This window comes from Choloepus didactylus, chromosome X, assembly GCF_015220235.1.
Source record: "Choloepus didactylus isolate mChoDid1 chromosome X, mChoDid1.pri, whole genome shotgun sequence".
NCBI classification, from domain to species: domain Eukaryota; kingdom Metazoa; phylum Chordata; class Mammalia; order Pilosa; family Megalonychidae; genus Choloepus; species Choloepus didactylus.
Window position 1 is genome coordinate 188,527,633 of NC_051334.1, and position 12,224 is coordinate 188,539,856.

Here is a 12,224-nt window from a genome sequence, read left to right on the forward strand (position 1 = left end):
TTGGATAATTTCCATGGAGGTGTTACCCCACCCATACAGGGTGGGTCTGAATTAAATCACTGAAGCCATAAGCTGACAAACAGAAGGAACAGTGCAGCTGTGGATGACATTTTGGAGAGCAACTGAGAATGACATTTTGGAAGAGCTGCGGCTAAGAGAGAACAAAACTCCCCAAGAGCAACATTTGGAGAACGCCATTTTGAAATGCAACCTGGGAGCAAGCAGATGCCAGCCACATGCCTTCCCAGCTAACAGAGGTTTTCCGGACACCACTGGCCTTCCTACAGTGAAGGTACCTGTTGTTGATGCCTTACCTTGGACACTTTATGGCCTTAAGACTATAACTTTGTAACCAAATAAACCCCCTTTATAAAAGCCAATCCATTTCTGGTGTTTTGCAAAGTGGCAGCATTAGCAAACCAGAAAAGCAACTTATCACACCTCTGTGAACACCAGTTTACTCATCTGTAAAAGGGGAATAATGGTACCTCCTAAGGCCAAGTCATTAGGAGGAATAAATGAGGGGAAAAATGCCATATGCTTGGTACAGCACCAGCACACAGAGTGCTTAATAAAGGGGTAGCTGGTATTATTGTTATTCCTAGAACTGGGACGAACAGCACCAGGCTGACCAGGCTCCTTATCCTCACCCAGACCAGATGCAGAATTAGGCTCAGAGTCCTTGTGCAGTGGGGAAGCTCTGCTGGCTTGGCGTAAGTGGTTGCAGCTGGGGGCAATGGACCCAGCAGGTCACCCCTCAGCCCTTTACTCAGGAGCGCCACATGAGAACAGTAGGCTCTGGGGGTCGTGTCAGGGGCCCAAGGTGCCCATCTCACTTCCCCTAACCCTGGCTATCTGGTCCTGAGGCTCCTCTGCCAAGTTAGGGCATAAAGTGGAATTGGAGACTGGTGGTGGCTAGTTCTGGGGTGGCCCTCAGTAAGCCCAGGGGATAGGTGCACACCTTTGTTGACCCCAGAGTGCAGGGCAGTCTTCCTGGAGTGGGCAGCTCCTCACTGCTAAACAGAAGCAAATCCTAGGTTGCCAAGTCACTGCCATAAACTCTATCAGTATGATTTACCTCACATCATCAGAGGTCCTGTAGTGGGGGCTCTGGGATGGTTAATGCAGTGGCCCCTTAAAGCCATCCATGGCCAGGTTCCTTCCATCTTTCCATCCTTCTGTTCTTTGACCCTCAATGCATCATCTGTGTCCTTGACTACTAGCTTCCTTCATGGTGACAAGATGACTGCTGTAGTCCTTTGTAACAAACATGTACACAGGACAAAGTCCAACTGATGATGGAAGAAAAAGAACCCTTCTCCTAAAACATACCCCCATGTCTCATGTGCACAAGCTTAGGTCAATCTTGGCAAGAGGAATGGGGACCCACCTTCTGGGACTGGAGATAATGCAAGACTCCTCTGAAGCCCATTGGCCTTGTAGAAAAGGGTAGATCCTTGGGCAAAATCAGGGTTCTCTGAGGAAAGGGAGAGAACAGATGTCATTTGGGCATTTTACCATATCCAATGTGCATAGACAAAAGTGGGGAAAATGTAGAAAATACCTTCCTCTGAATGAAAGAAGAGAAGTAGGAAGCTGACAGTCCAAGTGGCACAGAGATGTCAATTTGTGTGACACACACTCTCACCCCAGCTTCTTATTTTTCTTCACAGAAATAGGGTAAGAGCTGGATACAATAGAATAGAACAAAAATCCACTAGGGAAAATTCTTCAGAAGTAGAAAAGCGAGCATTATACACATTTTCTAGGTCAAGAAGTTTTGAGGAGGTGGGGCAAGATGGCAGCATAGGGAAGTGTGGAATTTAGTTAGTCCTCAGGAACAATTAGCAAATAGCCAGGAACAACTAGTAAATAGCCTGGAACAACAGTGGGGGTCATCTGTGACTGAACACACGTGGTACACCAGTCTGGAATGGGTGGAATGGCTGAGATCTCAACATAAGAACTGTAAGTAAAGCTCCCCAAATTGTGGAGCTGGCGCCCCTCCCCCACCAGCATGGCAGGCAGAGCTGAAACACTTCCCTGTAGGAAAAAGAAGCAATCTACTAGGAGGAAGGGAAGGTAGCTCAACAAAGCTCCAACTGTGGTTTTAGTTAATGAATTGGGACTACTGAATACAAGCTACAAGCACAGATAAACCCAGAGCAATCAGGAAAGGAACCCAGAGATTTCTTCTGGCAGAGAGGAGGTAGGGTTGATGGGAAAAAAATGCATAAATAAATAAAAACAGAGGATTTTGGAGTTGGCTGATCTCAGAATACTGAAAAAGGGCTGTGTGCCAAGAAAAGGGGCACATAAAACCAGGCACCAACTCTGGTTCTCGACTGGTAACTGGGGGGCTAGACTAGCTCTGAAAAGGGGATTTCTTTCTTTTTTCCTTTTTTTTCTCTCATTCTAAGTTGCTCATTAGAGAAAGCCTCATGCATTTTCAATTTGTCAGCACTGACCCAGGCAAAGGTGGAGTTAAGATGGTTAGAGACACAAAAAAAGAAGTCAAATGTGGGAGATAAATCCCTAAAGATATCTTCCCTAAGAAAAGGGAGAGATGGCGCCCAGCTCAAGTGGCTGCCCTCCCTCAGAGAACTCAGACCCCTAGGGCTTGGGAAAAAAAATAGAAACAGCTTAAGCTTGGCTTCTGACACTCTCAGCCCCCGGCAGTGACTGGGTCTATTGAGAATTAAAGGCAATGCACCTCTTTTTGCTGTTGGGGAGCTATGGGCTGATAAGCACCACCTGCTGGGCAGGATAGGAAAAGCACAGTGTCTAGAGGCCTGTGAGTCTGACAATTTGCTGGGTCTCATCTTCAGGGAAACCTGATACTGATTACACCCTGTTCCCGAGACCTGGGCCCATCTGATCTGGGAAAATCTGACTGGGGTAATCAAGGAAATCAGATGCCTAGACAACAAAAAATTATGAATCACACTGGAGAAAACAAAGTTATGGCCCAGTCAAAGGAACACACTTAAACTTCAAATGAGATACAGGAGTTGAAACAACTAATTAAAGATCTTCAAACAAATATGCTAAATCAATTCAAAAATCAAATCAATGAGTTGAGGGAAGATCTGTCAAAAGAGATGAAGGACATAAAGAAGACACTGGACAAACATAAGGAAGAACCTGAAAGTTTGAAAAAACAACTGGCAGAATCTATGGAAATGAAAGGCACAACACAAGAGATGAAAGACACAATGGAGACATACAACAGCAGATCTCAAGAGGCAGAAGAAAACACTCAGGAACTGGAGAACAAGACACCTGAAAGCCTACACACAAAAGAACAGATAGGGAAAAGAATAGAAAAATATGAGCAATGACTCAGGGAATTGAATGACAACAGGAAGCACACAAATGTACATGTCATGGGTGTCCCAGAAGGAGAAGAGAAGGAAAATGGGGCAGAAGAAATAATAGAGGAAATAATCAATGAAAATTTCCCATCTCTTATGAAAGACATAAAATTATAGATCCAAGAAGTGCAGCATACCCCAAACAGAATAGATCTGAATAGACCCATGTCAAGACACTTATTTACCAGATCATCAAATGTCAAAGACAAGGAGAGAATCCTGAAAGCAGCAAGAGAAAAGTGATCCATCACATACAAAGGAAGCTTGATAAGACTATGTGCGGATTTCTCAGCAGAAACCATGGAGGCGAGAAGGAAGTAGTGTGATATATTTAAGATACTGAAAGAGAAAAACTGCCAACCAAGAATCCTATATCTGGCAAAACTGTCCTTCAAAAATGAGGGAACAGAGAGGGAAGGGAGAGGCGGGGCAAGATGGCAGACTGGTGAGCTGTATGTTTTAGTTACTCCTCCAGGAAAGTAGGTAGAAAGCCAGGAACTGCGTGGACTGGACACCACAGAGCAATCTGACTTTGGGCATACTTCATACAACACTCATGAAAACGTGGAACTGCTGAGATCAGCGAAATCTGTAAGTTTTTGCGGCCAGGGGACCCGCGCCCCTCCCTGCCAGGCTCAGTCCCAGGGGAGGAGGGGCTGTCAGCTCCGGGAAGGAGAAGGGAGAAGTGCAGTGGCAGCCCTTATCGGAAACTCATTCTACTGATCCAAACTCCAATCATAGATAGACTGAGACCAGACACCAGAGAATCTGAGAGCAGCCAGCCCAGCAGAGAGGAGACAGGTATAGAAAAAAAACAACACGAAAAACTCCAAAATAAAAGCGGAGGATTTTTGGAGTTCTGGTGAACATAGAAAGGGGAAGGGCCCTGAGGCGCATATGCAAATCCCGAAGAAAAGCTGATCTCTCTGCCCTGTGGACCTTTCCTTAATGGCCCTGGTTGCTTTGTCTCTTAGCATTTCAATAACCCATTAGATCTCTGAGGAGGGCCCGTTTTTTTTTTTTTTTTTTAATCCTTTTTTCTTTTTCTAAAACAATTACTCTAAGAAACCCAATACAGAAAGCTTCAAAGACTTGCTATTTGGGCAGGTCAAATCAAGAGCAGAACTAGGAGAGCTCTGAGACAAAACGCAATAATCCAGTGGCTGAGAAAATTCACTAAACACCACAACTTCCCAAGAAAAGGGGGGTGTCCGCTCACAGCCACCATCCTGGTGGACAGGAAACACTCCTGCCCATCGCCAGCCCCATAGCCCAGAACTGCCCCAGACAACCCAGTGTGATGGAAGTGCTTCAAATAACAGGCACACACCACAAAACTGGGCGTGGACATTAGCCTTCCCTGCAACCTCAGCTGATTGTCCCAGAGTTGGGAAGGTAGACCAGTGTGAATTAACAAAGCCCCATTCAGCCATCATTTCAGCAGACTGGGAGCCTCCCTACACAGCCCAGCAGCCCAGAACTGCCCTGGGGGGACGGCACTCACCTGTGACATAGCACAGTCATCCCTCAACAGAGGACCCGGGGTGCACGGCCTAGAAGAGGGGCCCACTTCCAAGTCTCAGGAGCCATACGCCAATACCAAGGACTTGTGGGTCAGTGGCAGAGACAAACTGTGGCAGGACTGAACTGAAGGATTAGACTATTGCAGCAGCTTTAAAACTCTAGGATCACCAGGGAGATTTGATTGTTAGAGCCACCCCCCCCTCCCTGACTGCCCAGAAACACGCCCCATACACAGGGCAGGCAACACCAACTACACACGCAAGCTTGGTACACCAATTGGACCCCACAAGACTCACTCCCCCACTCACCAAAAAGGCTAAGCAGGGGAGAACTGGCTTGTGGAGAACAGGTGGCTCGTGGACGCCACCTGCTGGTTAGTTAGAGAAAGTGTACTCCACGAAGCTGTAGATCTGATAAATTAGAGATAAGGACTTCAATTGGTCTACAAATCCTAAAAGAACCCTATCAAGTTCAGCAAATGCCACGAGGCCAAAAACAACAGAAAATTATAAAGCATATGAAAAAACCAGACGATATGGATAACCCAAGCCCAAGCACCCAAATCAAAAGACCAGAAGAGACACAGCACCTAGAGCAGCTACTCAAAGCACTAAAGATGAACACTGAGACCATAGTACGGGAGATAAAGGAAATCAAGAAGACCCTAGAAAAGCATAAAGAAGACATTGCAAGACTAAATAAAAAAATGGATGATCTTATGGAAATTAAAGAAACTGTTGACCAAATTAAAAAGATTCTGGACACTCATAGTACAAGACTAGAGGAAGTTGAACAACGAATCAGTGACCTCGAAGATGACAGAATGGAAAATGAAAGCATAAAAGAAAGAATGGGGAAAAAATTGAAAAAATCGAAATGGATCTCAGGGATATGATAGATAATATGAAACGTCCAAATATAAGACTCATTGGTGTCCCAGAAGGGGAAGAAAAGGGTAAAGGTCTAGGAAGAGTATTCAAAGAAATTGTTGGGGAAAACTTCCCAAATCTTCTAAACAACATAAATACACAAATCATAAATGCTCAGCGAACTCCAAATAGAATAAATCCAAATAAACCCACTCCGAGACATATACTGATCACACTATCAAACACAGAAGAGAAGGAGCAAGTTCTGAAAGCAGCAAGAGAAAAGCAATTCACCACATACAAAGGAAACAGCATAAGACTAAGTAGTGACTACTCAGCAGCCACCATGGAGGCAAGAAGGCAGTGGCACGATATATTTAAAATTCTGAGTGAGAAAAATTTCCAGCCAAGAATACTTTATCCAGCAAAGCTCTCCTTCAAATTTGAGGGAGAGCTTAAATTTTTCACAGACAAACAAATGCTGAGAGAATTTGCTAACAAGAGACCTGCCCTACTGGAGATACTCAAGGGAGCCCTACAGACAGAGAAACAAAGACAGGACAGAGAGACTTGGAGAAAGGTTCAGTACTAAAGAGATTCGGTATGGGTACAATAAAGGATATTAATAGACAGAGGGGAAAAATATGACAAACATAAACCAAAGGATAAGATGGCTGATTCAAGAAATGCCTTCACGGTTATAACGTTGAATGTAAATGGATTAAACTCCCCAATTAAAAGATATAGATTCGCAGAATGGATCAAAAAAAATGAACCATCAATATGTTGCATACAAGACACTCATCTTAGACACAGGGACACAAAGAAACTGAAAGTGAAAGGATGGAAAAAAGTATTTCATGCAAGCTACAGCCAAAAGAAAGCAGGTGTAGCAATATTAATCTCAGATAAAATAGACTTCAAATGCAGGGATGTTTTGAGAGACAAAGAAGGCCACTACATACTAATAAAAGGGGCAATTCAGCAAGAAGAAGTAACAATCGTAAATGTCTATGCACCCAACCAAGGTGCCACAAAATACATGAGAGAAACACTGGCAAAACTAAAGGAAGCAATTGATGTTTCCACAATAATTGTGGGAGACTTCAACACATCACTCTCTCCTATAGATAGATCAACCAGACAGAAGACCAATAAGGAAATTGAAAACCTAAACAATCTGATAAATGAATTAGATTTAACAGACATATACAGGACATTACATCCCAAATCACCAGGATACACATACTTTTCTAGTGCTCATGGAACTTTCTCCAGAATAGATCATATGCTGGGACATAAAACAAGCCTCAATAAATTTAAAAAGATTGAAATTATTCAAAGCACATTCTCTGACCACAATGGAATACAATTAGAAGTCAATAACCATCAGAGACTTAGAAAATTCACAAATACCTGGAGGTTAAACAACACACTCCTAAACAATCAGTGGGTTAAAGAAGAAATAGCAAGAGAAATTGCTAAATATATAGAGACAAATGAAAATGAGAACACAACATACCAAAACCTATGGGATGCAGCAAAAGCAGTGCTAAGGGGGAAATTTATAGCACTAAACGCATATATTAAAAAGGAAGAAAGAGCCAAAATCAAAGAACTAATGGATCAACTGAAGAAGCTAGAAAATGAACAGCAAACCAATCCCAAACCAAGTACAAAAAAGAAATAACAAGGATTAAAGCAGAAATAAATGACATAGAGAACAAAAAAACAATAGAGAGGATAAATATCACCAAAAGTTGGTTCTTTGAGAAGATCAACAAGATTGACAAGCCCCTAGCTAGACTGACAAAATCAAAAAGAGAGAAGACCCATATAAACAAAATAATGAATGAAAAAGGTGACATAACTGCAGATCCTGAAGAAATTAAAAAAAATTATAAGAGGATACTATGAACAACTGTATGGCAACAAACTGGATAATGTAGAGGAAATGGACAATTTCCTGGAAACATATGAACAACCTAGACTGACCAGAGAAGAAATAGAAGACCTCAACCAACCCATCACAAGCAAAGAGATCCAATCAGTCATCAAAAATCTTCCCACAAATAAATGCCCAGGGCCAGATGGCTTCACAGGGGAATTCTACCAAACTTTCCAGAAAGAACTGACACCAATCTTACTCAAACTCTTTCAAAACATTGAAGAAAATGGAACACTACCTAACTCATTTTATGAAGCTAACATCAATCTAATACCAAAACCAGGCAAAGATGTTACAAAAAAGGAAAACTACCGGCCAATCTCCCTAATGAATATAGATGCAAAAATCCTCAACAAAATACTTGCAATTCGAATCCAAAGACACATTAAAAAAATCATACACCATGACCAAGTGGGGTTTATTCCAGACATGCAAGGATGGTTCAACATAAGAAAATCAATCAATGTATTACAACACATTAACAAGTCAAAAGGGAAAAATCAATTGATCATCTCAATAGATGCTGAAAAAGCATTTGACAAAATCCAACATCCCTTTTTGATAAAAACACTTCAAAAGGTAGGAATTGAAGGAAACTTCCTCAACATGATAAAGAGCATATACGAAAAACCCACAGCCAGCATAGTACTCAATGGTGAGAGACTGAAAGCCTTCCCTCTAAGATCAGGAACAAGACAAGGATGCCCGCTGTCACCACTGTTATTCAACATTGTGCTGGAAGTGCTAGCCAGGGCAATCCGGCAAGACAAAGAAATAAAAGGCATCCAAATTGGAAAAGAAGAAGTCAAACTGTCATTGTTTGCAGATGATATGATCTTATATCTAGAAAACCCTGAGAAATCGATGATACAGCTACTAGAGCTAATAAACAAATTTAGCAAAGTAGCGGGATACAAGGTTAATGCACATAAGTCAGTAATGTTTCTATATGCTAGAAATGAACAAACTGAAGAGACACTCAAGAAAAAGATACCATTTTCAATAGCAACTAAAAAAATCAAGTACCTAGGAATAAACTTAACCAAAGATGTAAAAGACCTATACAAAGAAAACTACATAACTCTACTAAAAGAAATAGAAGGGGACCTTAAAAGATGGAAAAATATTCCATGTTCATGGATAGGAAGACTAAATGTCATTAAGATGTCAATTCTACCCAAACTCATCTACAGATTCAATGCAATCCCAATCAAAATTCCAACAACCTACTTTGCAGACTTGGAAAAGCTAGTTATCAAATTTATTTGGAAAGGGAAGATGCCTCGAATTGCTAAAGACACTCTAAAAAAGAAAAACGAAGTGGGAGGACTTACACTCCCTGACTTTGAAGCTTATTATAAAGCCACAGTTGCCAAAACAGCATGGTACTGGCACAAAGATAGACATATAGATCAATGGAATCGAATTGAGAATTCAGAGATAGACCCTCAGATCTATGGCCGACTGATCTTTGATAAGGCCCCCAAAGTCACTGAACTGAGCCATAATGGTCTTTTCAACAACTGGGGCTGGGAGAGTTGGATATCCATATCCAAAAGAATGAAAGAGGACCCCTACCTCACCCCCTACACAAAAATTAACTCAAAATGGACCAAAGATCTCAATATAAAAGAAAGTACCATAAAACTCCTAGAAGATAATGTAGGAAAAAATCTTCAAGACCTTGTATTAGGTGGCCACTTCCTAGACTTTACACCCAAAGCACAAGCAACAAAAGAGAAAATAGATAAATGGGAACTCCTCAAGCTTAGAAGTTTCTGCACCTCAAAGGAATTTCTCAAAAAGGTAAAGAGGCAGCCAACTCAATGGGAAAAAATTTTTGGAAACCATGTATCTGACAAAAGACTGATATCTTGCATATATAAAGAAATCCTACAACTCAATGACAATAGTACAGTCGGCCCAATTATAAAATGGGCAAAAGATATGAAAAGACAGTTCTCTGAAGAGGAAATACAAATGGCCAAGAAACACATGAAAAAATGTTCAGCTTCACTAGCTATTAGAGAGATGCAAATTAAGACCACAATGAGATACCATCTAACACCAGTTAGAATGGCTGCCATTAAACAAACAGGAAACTACAAATGCTGGAGGGGATGTGGAGAAATTGGAACTCTTATTCACTGTTGGTGGGACTGTATAATGGTTCAGCCACTCTGGAAGTCAGTCTGGCAGTTCCTTAGAAAACTAGATATAGAGTTACCATTCGACCCAGCGATTGCACTTCTCGGTATATACCCGGAAGATCGGAAAGCAGTGACACGAACAGATATCTGCACGCCAATGTTCATAGCAGCATTATTCACAATTGCCAAAAGATGGAAACAACCCAAATGTCCTTCAACAGATGAGTGGATAAATAAAATGTGGTATATACACACAATGGAATACTACGCGGCAGTAAGAAGGAACGATCTCGTGAAACATATGACAACATGGATGAACCTTGAAGACATAATGCTGAGCGAAATAAGCCAGGCACAAAAAGAGAAATATTATATGCTACCACTAATGTGAACTTTGAAAGATGTAAAACAAATGGTTTATAATGTAGAAGTAGGGGAACTAGTGATAGAGAGCAATTAAGGAAGGGGGAACAATAATCCAAGAAGAACAGATAAGCTATTTAACGTTCTGGGGATGCCCAGGAATGACTATGGTCTGTTAATTTCTGATGGATATAGTAGGAGCAAGTTCACAGAAATGTTGCTATATTAGGTAACTTTCTTGGGGTAAAGTAGGAACATGTTGGAAGTTAAGCAGTTATCTTAGGTTAGTTGTCTTTTTCTTACTCCCTTGTTATGGTCTCTTTGAAATGTTCTTTTATTGTATGTTTGTTTTCTTTTTAACTTTTTCTTCATACAGTTGATTTAAAAAAGAAGGGAAAGTTAAAAAAAAAACAAAAACAAAAAACAAAAAACAAGGAAAAAAAAAAAAGATGCAGTGCCCCCTTGAGGAGCCTGTGGAGAATGCAGGGGTATTCGCCTACCCCACCTCCATGGTTGCTAACATGACCACAGACATAGGGGACTGGTGGTTTGATGGGTTGAGCCCTCTACCACAGGTTTTACCCTTGGGAAGACGGTTGCTGCAATGGAGAGGCTAGGCCTCCCTATGGTTGTGCCTAAGAGCCTCCTCCCGAATGCCTCTTTGTTGCTCAGATGTGGCCCTCTCTCTCTGGCTAAGCCAACTTGAAAGGTGAAATCACTGCCCTCCCCCCTACGTGGGATCAGACACCCAGAGGAGTGAATCTCCCTGGCAACGTGGAATATGACTCCCGGGGAGGAATGTAGACCTGGCATCGTGGGACAGAGAACATCTTCTTGACCAAAAGGGGGATATGAAAGGAAATGAAATAAGCTTCAGTGGCAGAGAGAATCCAAAAGGAGCCGAGAGGTCACTCTGGTGGGCACTCTTACGCACACTTTAGACAACCCTTTTTAGGTTCTAAAGAATTGGGGTAGCTGGTGGTGGATACCTGAAACTATCAAACTACAACCCAGAACCCATGAATCTCGAAGACAGTTGTATAAAAATGTAGCTTATGAGGGGTGACAAGGGGATTGGGAAAGCCATAAGGACCACACCCCACTTTGTCTAGTTTATGGATGGATGAGTAGAAAAATAGGGGAAGGAAACAAACAGACAAAGGTACCCAGTGTTCTTTTTTACCTCAATTGCTCTTTTTCACTCTAATTATTATTCTTGTTATTCTTGTGTGTGTGCTAATGAAGGTGTCAGTGATTGATTTGGGTGATGAATGTACAACTATGTAATGGTACTGTGAACAATCGAAAGTACGATTTGTTTTGTATGACTGCGTGGTATATGAATATATCTCAATAAAATGAAGATTAAAAAAAAAAAAAAAAAAAAGACATAATGCTGAGCAAAATAAGCCAGGCACAAAAAGAGAGATATTGTATGTTACCACTAATGTGAATTCTGTGAAAAATGTACAATGTTTTGTACTGTAGAATGTAGGGGACCTAGAGATACCAATTAGTGGAGGGGGAATGATAATCTAATAAGAACAGATAAACTATGGAGGGTAATCTCAATGTTATGGGAATGCTCAGGAATGATTATGGTTTGTAAACTTTCTTGGATATAGTAAGATCATGTTGGAAGCAATAGAGTTATTTTAGGTTTTTTTTTTCTCTTATGCCTTTGTTTTCTTAGGGGTTGTTAATTTTCTTGGGGTATGGTAGGAACATGTTGGAAGCAATGTAGTTATTTTAGATTATTTGTTTTTCTTACTCCTCTGTTTGGACATGGTTTATTAATTTTCTTGGGGTATGGTAGGAACATATTGGAAACAAAGTAGTTATTTTAGGTTATTTGTTTTCCTTAATCCATTGCTTTGTTTGAAATGTTGTGGGGTTTTTTTGGTTGTTGTTTGCCTGTTTGTTTTTAATTTTTTGATAAAGTTAAAAAATTGAAAAAAAATCAGTAGAAAAATGGGAGTAAAAACTAAATGACAAA